The sequence below is a fragment of the Terrapene carolina genome, unplaced genomic scaffold (assembly GCF_002925995.2).
Source record: "Terrapene carolina triunguis isolate 2854851 unplaced genomic scaffold, T_m_triunguis-2.0 Scaffold96, whole genome shotgun sequence".
NCBI lineage: Eukaryota > Metazoa > Chordata > Testudines > Emydidae > Terrapene > Terrapene triunguis.
The window spans coordinates 67,089,334-67,106,706 of NW_020664447.1; positions in this window are offsets into that span (position 1 = coordinate 67,089,334).

The window sequence follows — 17,373 nt, forward strand, 5'->3', positions numbered from 1 at the left end:
TGAGGAAGGTGGTTGAATTACACGGACACAGGAGAGGGATAAATTTAGGTTCCAAAACTAGGAGTATCCTTCACAGCTGTGGAGCCTGAGAGATTTATGGATTTTTCATGGGTCAGCAGCAAGAAACATTGGCTTCTGTTGGATTGGCCCTTCTTCCCTTCTCAGTGTGTGTGAGGAGGATGGAAGGTTAATTCAAACCTTTAAAATGGATTCCCAGAAGAATTTTGCATCAGCAGTAGTTTATTTTATAAATAATCCCTGCTATCAGTGGTGCCTGGTCTGAGGGTCAAATATATTCTTCCAGAAAGATCAAGGGACCTCAATCAATACTGTAATTATTTCCTCAGGCTCAGGCAGAGTCAGTCAAGATCCTATCCTGCTATGGTGGAGTCTCCCACAGCCTGGCGGGGGAGCAGGCAACTTAGGCACAACTACTCAATGCTGCAGGCTGGGAAGGAACAGAAGCTGTCTGGAGCACTACTGGCTCACTTCAGAGCTACTCTTAGGAAGCAGAAGGAAGCACAGAGCAGTCTTTACAGAAACTCACTCAAGAGCTGAACGTTAGCATATCAACGGACACAACTGGCCCTCAGGCCACAGCCTTATATGTGTGGGTATACTATAGTGCCGTTCGCACACCAGAGAAATATGGATCTCATTCTTCCCTCAGGTTCACCCATGCTATCTCACTGAAGTTATTGGGCTTGCAGGAGTTTAAATACAAGTAGAAGTGGACTCAATGCATGTAGCTCATGCTATGATCTCCTGTAACTGCATCTCAAATTTCATTAAAAAGAACAAGTGTTTATGTGGGTGTAAAAAACAAACAAACCTGGAGCCATTTTTCTAATCAAGGGTTTTTCAAAATATATTGAAGGAAAAATAAAACTGTCTCTTGACTTGCATGCCAGGGTTTTAATCCAACACAAATTGTCATGGTGGAGTCTTAAATGAAAAGAAGACATACTGACAGACCTTTGACCTTGACACTGTTATAATCAGATAGGTCTACAATGGATTGAACTAAAGCAGGGTGACAGAGTTTTGCTGTTGCAAAATTCTGCCAAAAGTTCATCCAGGGTTAATACAGATCTTTGATCAATTTTGCAAATTCAGCATCATCCGATGAATTTCTGCTGTCATGTTGCAAATTTGCAACCGGGTTGCTTTTGAGAAACAGACATTACAGGGATCTCCACTCAACTGCCATCACATGTGGAAGTGACTGCCTGTCATTTTCTGCAGAATTGCAAGTCTCATCTGAGAGAACACATAATTTCTTTTTTGCCTGCTCTGCTCTTGCCTTTGTTTAAACTAACACTGGACAAAATATCCAAATCACATTTCAAAACTTAAGAATTAGTAGTTTTCACACTCAGTTTTGAATCAATTAAATGACCAGAAATGCCTGAGCATGGATGTTTTTGATGATTATTATTTTTTTTTTGCTTCTGTTTTCTCATAAAAAGTGTCCTGCCTTTGAACAAGAGATCATATTTTGAACAAAATCTTAACCTTTTTCAAAATTTAGAATTTCAAAATTTTCTTAATATGAAGATCTTTTGTATCAACAAGTGGGTATATTTGAGTTTTAGGATGTTATGATGCAAAAATAACCATTATAATTATTTATTTATTTTTGTTATTATTACTATTATTATTACTATTATTATTATTATTATTATTGCCACAGTGTCTAAGAGCCCTAAACAAAGATTTCTCAATAAATCTAATTTCTGGGCAAATAGTTTTGTAGATTTTCATAAACATTTTTGTTATTTGCACACACCATAGTTAATTTTTTCCTCCACCTGAGGTTCCATTATGCTTATTAACCTCTAGCCTGCACTGAGGGAATTGTGGAGCCGGATTAACCTAAGGGTTTGTTTCTTCTATGGGAGTTTGGGGAGCCCTCCCATTTGTACCAATTCTCACAATGGCTTTTGAAGAGTGACAATGCAGTTCCTCTGCTTATTGGTGTGAAGGGAATGTTCCCTGTCTATGCCCTTCAGTGTGCACATTGCCTCAAAAGGAGAGGTGAAGAAGTGGATCTGGTGACCAAGAGAAACATAAAGGGGCACAGCAGCAGGCCAGATTGGAATGGACCTAATGCAGCATTAAGGTGGGTAGCAGAAGTCACAGTCCCTCTTCATACAGGCAAGCTCAGGAGGAATGTCTCTAACACAGGGCCGTGCCTAAATGGATATGACCAAACCCTAAGTAGGTATTGAGTAGGGACCCAAGAATTTGTCTCTAAAGGCCAACACTGCCAACATCAGCTACTGAACACTCTTACTACTGAAGTTAGTCCCATTGAAGTCAATCACTTTGGAAATTTGTTTGTCATTAAGCTGATTGTTTTTTAACATCACATAGATGGGAAATGGTGAAGTTGCTGGGGTTACTCTCAGCTAAGGTAATCAGATAGCAAGTGTAAAAATTGGGACACTTATTTGAAGGTGGGGGGGGGTATAGTTGGTTATATAAGACAAAGCCAATAATATTGGGACATCTGGTCACTGTACTTTCAGCAATATGCACTACACCGGGGATCGGCAACCTTTGGTATGCGGCTCGCCAGGGTAAGCATCCTGGCGGGCCAGGCCAGTCCGTTTACCTGCCATGTCTGCAGGTTTGGATGATTGCAGCTCCCACTGGCCGCAGTTCGCTGTCCCAGGCGTGGGCCGAGGGATGTGCTGGCCCCCATTGGCCTCGGATGGTGAACCGCGACCAGTGGGAGCCGCGATCAGCTGAACTTGCGGATGCGGCAGGTAAACAGACCAGCCCGGCCCACCAGGGTGCTTACCCTGGTGAGCCGCATGCCAAAGGTTGCCGATCCCTGCACTACACTACATGTTTGCAGGAATGAGCCCTAAATTATCCTATAAATATAACAAAAGGTCTACCCACTGGTCCACATGAATGACCACAACATTGCTCCCCTTTTCTCACTCTCTGTTATCCCACTAGGATATGCCAATTAAGTGGGGGAATATTCAGAGAAAGACCTAGTGATAGGGATGGCTGAAAATGAACTTTGACCTTAATCTTTCACAGACGAAAACGTTTACAATTGTGGTGAAATTCCTCAAACTCACTTGCAATTCCACTGGTCAGATCCTCTATTTCAAAGCAAAGACCAATTTTGCTGTGTGTGCACCTTTTTTTTTTTTTTTATTTACACAGTTCCAAATATCAAGCTTCATTTCCACTGAATTTTTGATTTATCCAGGATCCCCATGGTTTTCTTTTGTACATTTTCAGACAGTAACCAGAATGCCATGTGGTAGCTCCCCTAATTATGTTTCGTTCTCCCACTCCGTTTCTTTTAACCTAGTCAATTTTCTTAGGCAGAGATGCTTTAGGCAATGAACTTAGACACAACTTTCTCCATTTTAAACATGCACAATTTCTTTCCAGCCTTTGTGCAAGCTGCAATCCAATGGTGTGGCAATTATTATTTGCAGATGTTGATCTTTTTACCTACAGCCAGGTAGCTCTCCGCTGTGTTTGAAGTCAAGCAACAACAGAAAAAAAAAATCCAAAACCAAAAAAACAACCCAGACGTGCCCAGTGTTCCATATAGCTGAGTGGTAGACTCATAAATTCCTCACTTTAATGTTTACCTACCTCAGAATGGCCCCAACTGCTACCACCCAGGGGGCTGGGTTTTCTGCTTGCCACATAGAAATCTGAAACTTGCCACAATTTCACAAACAATGGGTCCTTAACCAAGAACATATGCTCACCAGGCTGCTATGTAAGGCATTAAGTATCCTTGAGATTGGCAGGAGGGGGAAGGAAGGGGAGGACACTGGATGTTTTGTTTCAATGAAGGAGGATAACATAGATTTTACTCCAAGTGCTCTCCCCACCCCGTTCATTTCACCTAAAATAATTTTTTACTGTATTAATTGTGTCTGTCTGTGGCTACCGCATATGAAACTTATACATATTACGCCTGCATAAACACACACCCACACACACACCACTGTAAAATATCCATATCTGCCTTTATCATTGTTTACTGAATTTCTGCTCAGTACATTTTGAAGCTTTCCAGACAATTTGTCACAGCAATGTGACAGGGAATCCCCTCCAGTGGTTCCCATAGCATGTATAAAGTACAGATGGAAAACAATATTTTAAACTCATTGTCCAGTCTCTTTAGTCAATGTAAGGTTTGTTTCCTACAATATAGTCTACAATGTTTTGTTCCATTTAGTTTTATCTATCTCCAGTGATTAGGATTCCATCACTTCCCTTGGGAGATTATTCCACTATCTAATAGATCTCGCCATTAGGAAATTCTCCTGATATAATTCACCCCACATTTTTTTTGTTTGTGTTCCTGAGATGGAAAAAAAAATAATTCATTTGATTGGTCTTTAGCCTGGGGACATATTCTACCTTCAGATTTTAAAGAGTTCTCAAGTAATCTCAGAAATTGAGGAACTTCTTAGCGAATGCACAACGTGCCTCAGGTGGCCAGCGACCAGGATTCACTTCTCAATCTCACTCCATGTTTCTTTGTGTGTGGCCATATCTCTGTCTGTCTGTACACCTTAGTAAATTATTCTTTTGTCTATAAGCACAGTTGAGCCTAAACCTAAACCCTAATGCAGATCCAGCCCATGTTCTAAATTCACAGATGACACCTCTCTAAAATAGGTCAAATATCAACAACAAATCCAAATACACTGAACTTCATCAAATTCATGTTTGGATTAGGCACAAATGGGCATAAATCAAACCATAAATCCAAATCTGAATTTGATTGAAGTTAGGTGTATTAGAATTTAGGGTTTGGATCAAGGGGGTTGATTTTTCACCCTCTGTATTTCAAAGCAGAGATGGGCATGAGCCAAAAGATCAGACTTGGATAACCCCCAAACTTATGTGATCCACATTTGACTTCATGTCTGCAATGAACTAATCAAAACCTCAGATAGAAACACCCCCACTCTTTCAAAAAGTTCAGACGCAGACATTGTAATTCAAGCCCATCTCTAATTATAAGGCTTGGGAACAAAATTGCCTCTTTTCCTTTATCCATATCCTTTATCCATAACAAAGCATTTACCTAAGCCATTTTACACATCTTTTAAGTCCCCTTCAGAGGAATGGCTTGTTTCCAACTCAAATCTCCTTTACTATTCTTGGAGTTAAGTAGAGTTGGGTGAATAGTAGGTAAAACATTTCTGTGAATATTCATTTGACTTTGAAAGTGAATTTGTGTTCATGTTCTGCAAATATCTAAGCGGTAACACTTTCCTAGCAAGCATGTTTTCAAAGATTAAAATTTAAGACCAAATGTACGGAAAGCAAAGTTTTCACAGTACATTCAGATATACTATTCAAATTCAGAATTCACATCGTGTTAGTTAATTATATGACTCATTGAATCAGGAAAGGGAAATACTATCACATGACTTACTAATGTTACTACAAACACCAGATATACAGATTTATATAATTAAACAACATGGCCAAAGCCAATTTTGAACATTGTGAAGAAATTCCAAAATATGGAAAAAAAGAAAAAAAAAGACTGATTATAATTTTTCATGTAGCTTTATTCTGGAGTTACACCCTAATTCCTTAACCTCAGAATTTACATCCATCTCTAATGTAATGTATTTACATCCATCTTGGCCAAAATGGCTATTGGGGAGAACAGGTTGCATGCTTCTTATTTATCTTCTCCTTCCCACCTCCCATCAGCTATGTGGAGTTTTACCTCTGAGACTCTCCCACTGTCTTTATTGGCAAACCTTTCATTTGCCTGCTGAGCCACCAGGCCTGCTCTGTCTCTCTCTGCTTTTATTGAAAGTTTCAGACATACCTTGGCTGGAGTTCTAAGAGCTGAACACTCTCAATAAACCTAAATCAAAGGGTCCTGTCAAATGCTTTGTAGCAGCCCTTTCAAGGGGGAAAGAACCAGCAGGAAAGGGACTTGGATACAAGAAAGGGAAGGAGGATGGAAAGCTTAGTGAGACAGGAGAAGTTGTAGACTTATCTTCACCACAGTAGCCTCTTCAATGAAAACATCTAAAAAGGAAATGTGCTGAAAATAATTCTGACAGTCAGCGTAAAAGGAAACCTGCTGGCTCTCTGCTAAGCAGGAGTAGAATGCTACATGCAGTGCTTTTTACCCTGGGGACAATAATAACTTGTCTCTTTAAATCTCGGGCCAGGTGTTAAGTTTGAGATATTCTGATCTTGTCACATTTCTCTCTCAAAAAATACCAAAGGGAATCTCACAACCACAATAATTACACCTGGACCTTTCATCTGGGGAGCTCAAAGCCTTGTAGAAACATAAGTTAACTAAACATCACAACCCCACCCTCTCTGCCCTTCCACCGTGAAGTATATTCACTAACATTATACCCATTCTAGAGATGGCTAAACTGAAGCACAGTGGTATGAAGTGGCATGTTTAGTGAATAGTACATTTGGGCTGGGAGTCAGGAAATCTGGCTTCTCTTTTAAGCACTTCCACTGCTCTGCAGTTTCTGTGCCTCTGTTTTCCCTCCCACCCTTTGTCTTGCTTTTCTGTTTAGACTGTAGGGACAGGTGTTTGTTCCATGCTTATCACAGTGGCAACACATAGTTGGGGCCTCTAGGCTTTACTGCAATCAAATAATAAGAATAACAATATGGTCACATGGTGTGAGACAGTAGCAGAGTCAAGAACTGTACCCAGGAGTCCTGATACCCAACCCCTTGCTCTAGCCGCTAGAGAACACTTTTTTTATATTAGTCATTATTGGGTCTAATAAGATTTTAGAAATGGGTAATTTGTGATAAGTACTAAAAACGATGTAATACATCATGGGCAAAAAGACAATCAGGAAAACATTCATGTTGGTGTCAGTAACAGTAAAATACTGTTTGAGTAACAGCATCTCCTAGAGTTTTCTGTTGCAATAATAACATAACTGGCGGAATGTTATTCTTTGCAATACCTTTCTAATGGGAGCAGATGTTTTGTGAGTAGATGGAGAATTATAGTGCTTATGAAAACGCAAGGTGTCCACACTGGCGGGAATCAGGCATAGTGAAATCAGGGGAAACTTCAGGTACATGGTGAATGTCCCTTCCATTCCTGACAGCAATCATTTCTAGTAACATGAGATACCCATTAGGATTAATTGGTGGATGGTGGTTTTCACCTATCACAAAATATTTTTCACTACAAGGCAATAATGGGACCATCAAACTCATTACTTTGATGTCCCTGTGCAGGATGAACCCAAGAGTGAAAAGGCAAGAGGGACCAAATACTCCAAATCCATACACATGTAAGTAGGCCTCGTCCATGTTACGCAGTCTCACTGACTACTGACTCCCCCCCAGAATACTTGTAGAGGCTAAGTTCTGATACACTTATTCATGATGATCAGTACTTTATAAGGGGCCCCCTCTGGTTTCAGAGGGACTACTTGTGGAGTAAGGCACTACTCAGCAGGGGTAAGGTTATCACATCTGGGATGACGTAAGGCTTTAAAAGATCAGGACCTTTACATTTTACACCACCCAAATTTCAAACTAAATGTCATGGATGAGTATGTGTGGTTTGGCTAAAATAAGGACCGACTCAGCCTTTGCCCAAGACTTGAAATGAGCCTGAATCTTTTGGAAATGGAAAACATTTTCTTGACATTATTAATGTTCATTTATTTATTTATCTATTTTATGCTACTCTGTTCTTCCTGGTTCCAAATGGAAATGGGGGAAGAAAGCATGATCCATCTACCTATCTGGGTTCCCATCATTGTTCTCATGAGATTTCCAGTCTTATTTTGCAGATAAAAGAATTGGTACACTCTATTTTAGAGGTGGCCTTAAACCAAAACCCAGACCAAAACTTCCCTAAACTTTACAGCAGTTTGGTTCCAAAGTCAAATTTTGTATTTTGGCTCCAGGCCTAATTTAAATAAGCAGTAAAATAATTGCACAGTCCCCATGTGCTGAAATGAGCTATCAGGAATTTGAATGCAATTTTGAAAGGTCATCTTACTCAGAAAATAAGAACATGTTAAGTTTCAGGACATAAAGGAAATGTCAATGCTCTGTATTCACCTGATTACTACTATAATTGGGGTTTTTAAGGAAAATAAGGGCTAATCTACACTCAACGTGCTACATTAGTGCACCTGTACTGACTCTGCTACTCTGCTGTAGCACATCTGGTGAAGACACTCTATGCCAACGGAAGAGAGCTCTCCTGCTGGCATAAATAATCCACTTCCGCAAGAGACAGTAGCTATGCCGGTGGGAGAAGCTCTCCTGCTGACATAGCACTGTCCACACTGGCGATTAGGTCGGTGTAACTTATGTTGCTCAGGTAGATGCCTTATTCACACTCCTTGGTGACATAAGTTATACCAAAGTAAGTGGAGTGTAGACCTGGCCTAATATTGGGAAGGAGTGAACTTTCTAAAACAAAATATGAACCAAACAGTTAATTTCTCTGTGCAGAGTTTCCATCTCTAGCATGGAAGTAATGCTACTTCCTTTCACTTGCCCATCATCTGTCTTATCTATTTATATTGAAATCTCTTTGGGGCAGGGACTGTCTGTTTCTATGTGTTTTCTACAATGGGACCATGATTTCAGTTAAGGACTCTATGTACTACTGTAATAATAAGTAATTTGGGGGAAAGTATTTCCATGTGCAAGGTTGAAAGTCACTTTCAAGAAATATTCAAGCAAATAAAGTCAATTGTTCAAGTGTTTGTGAAAAGTGAACACTGAGGCCATGTCTTCATTACAATGGTCAGATGTTATTGCCATGTTTCAACATGTTTGGTGTTAATTGACATGGTGCTAAACATGCTTCGGTGGTCCCCATAAAACATGAGAAACTATCTGTTGTATCATATCAGTCAACACAACTTTTGGCAACTATACTCAGATATAGAAAAATGTTATAGTACCTAGCCTAAATGGGTATGAAGATAGCAACACTGATTGTCACTTAAAATTCCACGGTATACTCACAGGTGCATTTTGTGGTATTCATCCATAATATCAGGAAAGGAAGGGAGAGGTTGGAGTCAAACGGAAATCAATGACTGGAAAGAAGAACCAAAGGCTGCCCTGATATTTTTTCACTGGCATCTCAAGCTGAATGTGGGATAATAGGAAAGGGGTATAGGAAGGGATGAGAAAGAGAGAGAGAGAGAGAGACCTTCGATCTCCCTGCCATCATGAGCAATTTACAATGTTTACCCAAAGCAGCCTGTTGTAATTTGAAGGGAATACTGAAAAAAGTTGAAACAACTCAAATGCTCCCACTTCAAACTGCCAAACATGATCATCCTTGGCTCACAGTTGTCATAGATAAACATGTCAAACACTCGCCTTTCATTCTTTAGGTCTAAGGGTTGGTCTCCCATAGGAGGAGGGGCTCATTTATATGCCATTAATGCAGTTTTGCTGAGATCGGCAGTTTGTAGCCTAGGTAACCTATAGAGCTTGCATCAAAATACTGCCTGTCTGCTGTTAACAATCATTCATTTGGCCATATAGTTTCTGTGACTTTAAAAAAGAATGTGTTAATTAAACTTTGAAATTATATCCTTGTCTATACTGCTCTGATTTTTCTTTATTTGATTTTCTCTCTCTGGTCACTTACCTGTCCAGGGGACCAGATTAAAAAAGAGGTTTTAATGTTTCTAAGAAATTAGTAGTATTATCATTAGTTATTATTTGTCTAGCCTCATAAAATGTGCATAATGACTAACAGACAATAAAAGCTGTAAGGCCTGATTCTCTTCTCACTTACACCAATTTTATCCTATCTGCATGAGTTCAGTGGAGCTACTCTTTTACACAAGAATATAGGAACTGCCATACTGGATCAGATCAGTGCTCCATTGGATGCAGATATTCTCACAAGATATCTTACACAACGATTGCTCTCAGAAGCCTTGTCTTCACTATAAAAATAATCCGAAACAAAATAATTCCTTTATTCAAAAAAACCCTCTCAATTTTTGATGGAAAAGAACAAAAATATATTTTGATTTTAACTTCTGCAGCCACTACTAAATTTTGACACCATTACTCATAAGACTTATTCCCTGAATTTTCAAGGTTCCCCCTGCAAGGTATGAAGATGTCTCAGTTCATAATCTGCCTATTCTACAGAGCTCCATACCAATCATTCTTTCTTTCTCTTTCCATCCTTCCAAGTGTGCTTCAATGTGCACAGACACATTCCAGTTCCTTAGGGCAACTGGAGAAAAGTAACTGTATCCACAGAGGCATCTTCTTAGTTTCTAATGATTTCAAATATGCTCGAGAAGGTTTAGCTATCTGCAGGGCCGGCTCCAGGCACCAAGCACCCAAGCTGGTGCTTGGGGCGGCACCTGGAGGGGGGCGGCGCGGCGCTCTGGCCGCCGGGGGGAGAGCCGAGCCGAGCCCCAGCCGGGGCTCGCCGCCCTCTCGCCGCCCTGCCCCCGGCGCTCTGGCCGCCGGGGGAGGGGCGGGAGAGCCGAGCACCCGCCAGGGCTCGCGGCCCTGCCCCCGGCGCTCTGGCCGCTGGGGGGGAGACCGGAGCCGCCGCCGGGGCTCGCCGCCCTCCCCCAGGGGCTCCGGCCGCCCCCCCCGGCAAAAAAGCCAGAGCCGGCCCTGGCTATCTGTCTGATTTTTAAATTTGTATGCCATGTTGTAGCTGTGTCAGTCCCAGGATATTAGAGAGACAAGGCAAGTGAGGTAATATTTTTTATTGGACCAACTTCTTCTGGTGAGAGAGACAAGCTTTCCAGCTACACAAAGCTCTTCCTCAGGTCTGAGGAAGGTACTCAGAGTGTCACAGCTAAACACAAGATCAAACAGATTTTTTTAGCATAAATAGGTAGCACATATTCTAAGGGAATAGTTTAGCATACGTAGTTAGTACATATTTTAAGGGATCATTCAAACACAAGTGGTATATTAACACTGCTGTAGACATAGGACAAAAAGGGGGTCTTAGTGGGTAACAGATTGTTGTAAAAAGCCATAAATTCAATGTCTTTATTAAAACCATGATTTTTAGTGTCTAGCAAAGTTATGAATTTAAGCTCCCAGGCTCATCTTTTGAAAGTGTTGTGCAGGTTTCCTTAGAGGATGAGGACTGATAGGTCAGATATAGGGTGACCACTTTGTGAAAAGTGTCCACCCACAACTGATATGGTGCTTTTGTCTTTCATCATTTTCCTGTGTGAGTTCATCTGAGAGTGTAGTGATTGTTGGTTTAATCCACATAGTTGTTATTGGGGCATTTAGTGCACTGGTTGAGATACACCACATGTTGTGATACGCACGCATAGGACCCATGTTGTATGGGGGGGGGCAGAAAGGAGGGGGTGTTGATCAGTGTAACAATGAAGATATGTCTGCAGGGTTTGCATCCTTTGTTCTGGCAGGGTCTGTTGCCACTTTGAGTGGTGTGTCCTGGTTTGTGGGGATCTTGTTTCTGATGATGAGTTTGGAGAGGATCATGGAACAGTCCACCCAAATACCATGAGAGAACCTGCTTCAATACACAAATAAACTGCCCTCTGACCACACACCACTAGTTGTCACCTACCAACCCACGTTGGAATCCATATGGGGTATCATAAAACAACAACAACCCTATCCATACTGAAAGAAATCTTTCCTGAACCCCCTCTTCTAGCCTTCAAACAACCCTCACAACCTCTCCAGACACTAAAAATAATGGTCTTTAGACTCTGGATATATGGCTTGTTACAGCAATCTGTAACCCACTAACCTCCCTTTTTGTCCGATGACTACAGGGATGTTAATGGGCCACTTCGCCTTGAATGTTCCCTTAAAATATGTGCTATCTACTCATGGGCGGTGGGTATCGTAGGCCAGGGGAAGCTGTGCCTCCCCAAACAACCTGGCATGGCCCCACTCACGCTCTGCCCCCAGACGCTCTCCTACCTATTTCCAGTTCCCTTCCCACTCTTCTGTGGCCTAGAGGCTGGGGAAGGCAGGTTGGGGCCGGTGCTCGCAAGGCCCTGGGCTGGGGGCATTGGAACTGGGGCCATGCCGCACTGCCCACCCGGTACTCCAGGGCTGGAGTTGAGGGTGCTCCGGTCATGCTGCCCGCCTGGCACTCCAGGGCTGTAGCTGGAGGCACTCTGGATGCGCTGCCTGCCCTGTGCTCTGAGGCTGGGAGTGCTCCGGCTGCACCACCCACCCTCGCTCCAGGGATGGGGCTAAGGGCGCTTCGGCCACACTGCTCGCCCTGCTCTCGGGGCTGGGAGTGCTCCGGCCTCACCTGCCCAGTACTCTGGGGTGGCGGCACTGGGGCTGGAGGGGCTGGCGACCGCAGGCGGTGGGGGAGCTGTGTGGTCTGGGCTCTGGACAGAGTGGGGGGCAGAAGGAGAGGGGTAGGAGTGGGGCCTCAGGCAGAGGGGGAGGGGGCTAGCCTCTCCCAATGGCTTGTTCACTCGCCGCCCATGCGTCTACTTATGCTAAACTATCTGTTCGGTTTTATATTGAGCTGTGACATTCTGAGACATCCCAGACCTGAAGAAGTACTCTGTGCAGCTTCAAAGCTTGTCTCTCTCACCAACTGAAGTGGGCTCAATAAAACATATTAGCTCACCCACCTTGTCTCTCTAATTTTTAAATTATTATGTAGCTTTCAGACAATCCAGGATCCACTGCTGAACACTGTCTTAAGTGGATATTGTACATAAGCTCAGTTCTAATTAACATCCAGAAATTAGGAGACTTTTCTGACATCTATAAAAGTTAGGAAGATCTCAACCATTTTAATCTGCTAATGAATCAGTAAGGAGAGACCTACACTAGATTTCTGCTGTAACTTAAATTTATTTTCAATACTCTTTATCAGGATTGGCAAGGGTGGCTGCCATCGTCCCTGATCAGTATGATTTTGATTCTCTCCAATGGATGGGCAGAGCAGAGTAAAACAGGAATGACAACTCTTCGGGGTTGAATTATTACAAAAAAGGGACTGAAGGAGTACAAGTAAAGATGAGTGAACAAGGTCAGCCTGAACCATCTCATGAAACTCCCCGGGATCTACGTTTTCTTCTGAGATTTGAAAATTATTCTTCATGGAGTCTCATTATTTCTATACTATGGCTTCTGACTGTGTCTGGAAACAAAAGGTAAAAAGTAGCCATGTTAAAATCTGACCTTCTGAGATATCCAGCTTAGTTTTGCAGACCCAATGGAGCTGAATATTTCAGGTAAGGATCAGATGACAATATTGGTATTTGATTATCTATACATTCTTAGGGCATGATCCAAAGCCCATTGAGGCCAATGGAAAAACTCCCATTGACTTTAATAGGCTTTGGATCAAGCCTTGTGTGTACCCATTAAAGAGCTAACTTTAAGCATCATTTTGGGGTGCTTTATTTGAACGGAACCCTAGAGTTTCTGAGTGTGGCTCATCAATAACTAAGAGGCCACTTGCATCCAAGAGAATATGACCCAGGGTAACCTTGCTCTTGATAAATGTCTCAACTGACTTGTGATTACCAACCACACAAGTTATGCTCAGAATTTAACCACAGAAACAGCAGTCAGACACAAGAGATGATTGATGGTTTTGCTGCAGATCACACCTCTAATTATCCCAAGTAAAATTTCAGATTCACTAGAACCATTTCCTGAGTTGTTTTCCCTTTCAACATTTAGATGTTATCTTATTTTTATTGTAAAAAAAATGGTGTTCTGAGATGAGTGGGGTTTATTTTATTTAAGGAAGCATTTTCAAGTTTCTTTTCATTCTAATCAGTCAGGTAAATCACTTGCTCAGATTTATATCCACCTGTCACAAGTGAACATCATTAAAGGACTTTTCTTTCTTTCTTTCTTTCTTTCTTTCTTTCTTTCTTTCTTTCCTGAAATGGGTCCATCCTTTTTATTTTCATAGCTATATGATTTTCCTGCTCTTTTCCCTTCACATTCCTTAATGTCCACTAAATGTTCTTATCTCTCGCAAGTCCAGGTTACACACTTACAAACCCCATCAATGCACAGACGTAATGCAAGTTATTCAGTGTGTGTTACAGTTTCTACTGAGTTAGCACTACAGTCATAAGTCATAAGGCACCAGTCTGATGCCATGGGTCACTATGATGCTGCAGATGTCCTCTTTCAGACTGACTGTAAAACTGAGATCCTGATCATTTATAGATATCAAAGATCCCAGGACATATGTTGCAATTTCAAGGGTGTCCAAATTCTATCTCTGGTAATTCTTATATTTAAAACCCCATGTTGTATTCTTCCTCACTTCTTGACCGAAATAATGTTGCAGTCTGCAGTTATGCAGCTGTCATGTTCCACCCTCATCACCTGGAGGTGACTGTAGTGAATCATATTATGTATATAGATGGACAAATGAACACCCTCACTACATAGTGTGGAACAAAGCAAAGTTTGGGAAGAACATCAAGCTGGAAGGTGCCACAGCTGGAGGAGCACTCATTCTTTCTGGAATATTTTATAGAGTTCCAATCTCCATATTATTTCATAGAATCAAGGAATCATAGGACTGGAAGGGACCTTGAGAGATCATCTAGTCCAGTCTGCTGCCTCATGGCAGGACTAAGTATTATCTAGGCCATTCTTGATAGGTGTTTGTCTAACCTGCTCATAAAAATCTCCAAGGATGGAGATTCCATAACCTCCCTAGGCAATTTATTCCAGTGCTTAACCACCCTGACAATTAGGAAGTTTTTCCTAATGTCCAATCTAAACCTCCCTTGCTGCAATTTAAGCCCGTTGCTCCCTGTTCTTATGTTCTGTCCTATCCTCAGAGGTTAAGAAAAACAATTTTTCTCCGTCCTCCTTGTAACAAACTTTTACGTACTTGAAAATTATTATCATGTCCCCCCTCAGTCTTCTCTTTTCCAGACTAAACAAACCCATTTTTTTTCAATCTTCCTCAATCATAAGTCATGTTTTCTAGACCTTTAATCATTTTTGTCGCTCTTCTCTGGACTCTCTCCAGTTTGTCCACATCCTTCCTGAAATGTGGTGCCCAGAACTGGACACAATACTCCAGTTGAGGCCTAATCAGCACAGAGTAGAGCGGAAGAATTACTTCTCCTGTCTTGCTTACAACACTCCTGCTAATACATCTCAAAGTGATGTTAGCTTTTTTTACAACAACATTACACTGTTGACTCATATTTAGCTTGTGGTCCACTATGACCCCCAGATCCCTTTCTGCAGTACTCTTTCCTAGGCAGTCATTTCCCACTTGGTATGTGTGCAACTGATTGTTCCTTCCTAAATGGAGTACTTTGCATTTGTCGTTACTAAATTTCATCCTATTTACTTCAGACCATTTCTCCAGTTTGTACAGATCATTTTGAATTTTAATCATGTCCTCCAAAGCACCTGCAATACCTCCCAGCTTGGTATCATCCGCAAACTTTATGTGTATTCTATGCCATTATCTAAATCATTGATGAAGATATTGAACAGAACTAGACCCAGAACTGATCCCTTTATGACCCCACTCGTTATGTCCTTCGAGCATGACTGTGAACCACTGATATCTACTCACTGGGAATGGTTTTCCACCAGTTTTGCCCCAACTTTATAGTAGCTCCATCTAGGCTGCATTTATCTAGTTTGCTTATGAGAAGGTCATGTGAGACATTATCAAAAGCTTTACTAAGTCAAGATGTACCATGTCTACCGCTTCCCCCCATCCATGTTACCCTGTCAAAGAAAGCTATCAGGTTGGTTTGACACAATTTGTTCTTGACAAATGCCATGCTGACTGTTACTTATCATCTTATTATCTTCTAGGTATTTGCAAATTGATTGCTTAATTATTTGCTCCATCATCTTTCTGGGTACAATTTCCCTTTTTTATAGATTGACTCTATATTTGCCCTTTTCCAGTCTTCTGGAATCTCTCCCATCTTCCATGACTTTTCAAACATAATCGCTAATGTCTCATATATCTCCTCAGTCAGCTCCTTGAGTATTCTAGGATTCATTTCATCAGGCCCTGGTGACTTGAAAACATCAAATTTGTCTAAGTAATTTTTAACTTGTTCTATCCCTATTTTAGCCTCTTCTGATCCTACCTCATTTTCACTGGTATTTCGGTGCTGAACACAACAGGAGTGCATACTACAGATTATGTGCTAGCATAATCCCACTGAAGTCAATGCTGTTATGCCAATAGAGAATGTGGCCCATACCCTCTTGGGAATAAAGCAATTGGAAAAGACAGAAGTTAAAATGTTTCCCTTTTTGTTCCCTAGTTGTCTTGAGCTTCCTTCCCATGACTGTCTCCAGCAGAATGCTAGGTCTCCCCTGATTAGAATACAATGGTTTTGATTAACAACATGGAGCAGCTGGTGATATTTTAGCTGGTGATTCTTGCTGTGTCCATAGCAGTGTTTAACAAAAAGACATGTGAAAAGGTGACTTAGGTGCTTTTTTTTGATGCAGCTACGATTCTGTCGTTTTCTGGTGTAAAGGGAAAATAGCGTGGCAGCTAGTATGTAGTTATGTAACACCTTATCTTGATATTTAAAAGCAACTAGGGTCATGTTCTATGTGATATGGGAACAAGTACGTTGGCCAGATGTTATTGTGTAAGAGGGAATAAAAGCTTCTTTGTATGATTTTCATGAGAAAGTACCATTTGAAGTTCACAGTTGTAATGTCTGATTATTTTCCCAGTATCCAACAAGACAGTTACAGTCCAACAGAGATGACATAATCAAGAGACCTGGGGACAGTTTGTCTGAAGAGTTCTTCAGGGAGAAACTGGATACAGTTTATGGCTGGAGCTTTCTAGTTAAGGCAAATATTAAAAGATGTCTCATGAACAGCATAACTATTATTCAATAACTATTAACAATACTTAGTAAAAGGTAAATCTAAGTTCAGAGGATTTCAAGGCTTATATATTAACAACAAGAAGCTTCTCAACACACCTGCGAGGTATATATTGCTGTTGTTACATTACACACTTATAAGATAGATACTATTATGCTCATTTTACAGATGGCTAAACAGAGGCACACAGAATTTAAGTGATTTCCCTTACACAGAGAATCAGTGACAGTCAGAAATAGAACCCAGGAGTCCTGATGCTCAGTGCACTACTCTCTTAATTTCACAATAATCCCTTCTGCCCTGTCCAGAATTAATTACCATCTGTTTCTTATTCAGAGTTTCCTACCTGGAGATAAACTAACTGTAGAAACATAGAGGCTACAGTGCAGCCTACCAGCAAATTTCGCTGTGCTGCTGCCAAACTGATGGGATCCCATCTGCTTTAAGGAGACATGTTGCATCAAACTCAGGTGCTGCCTTAATGACCTGACACATCTATTTAAAGAGATG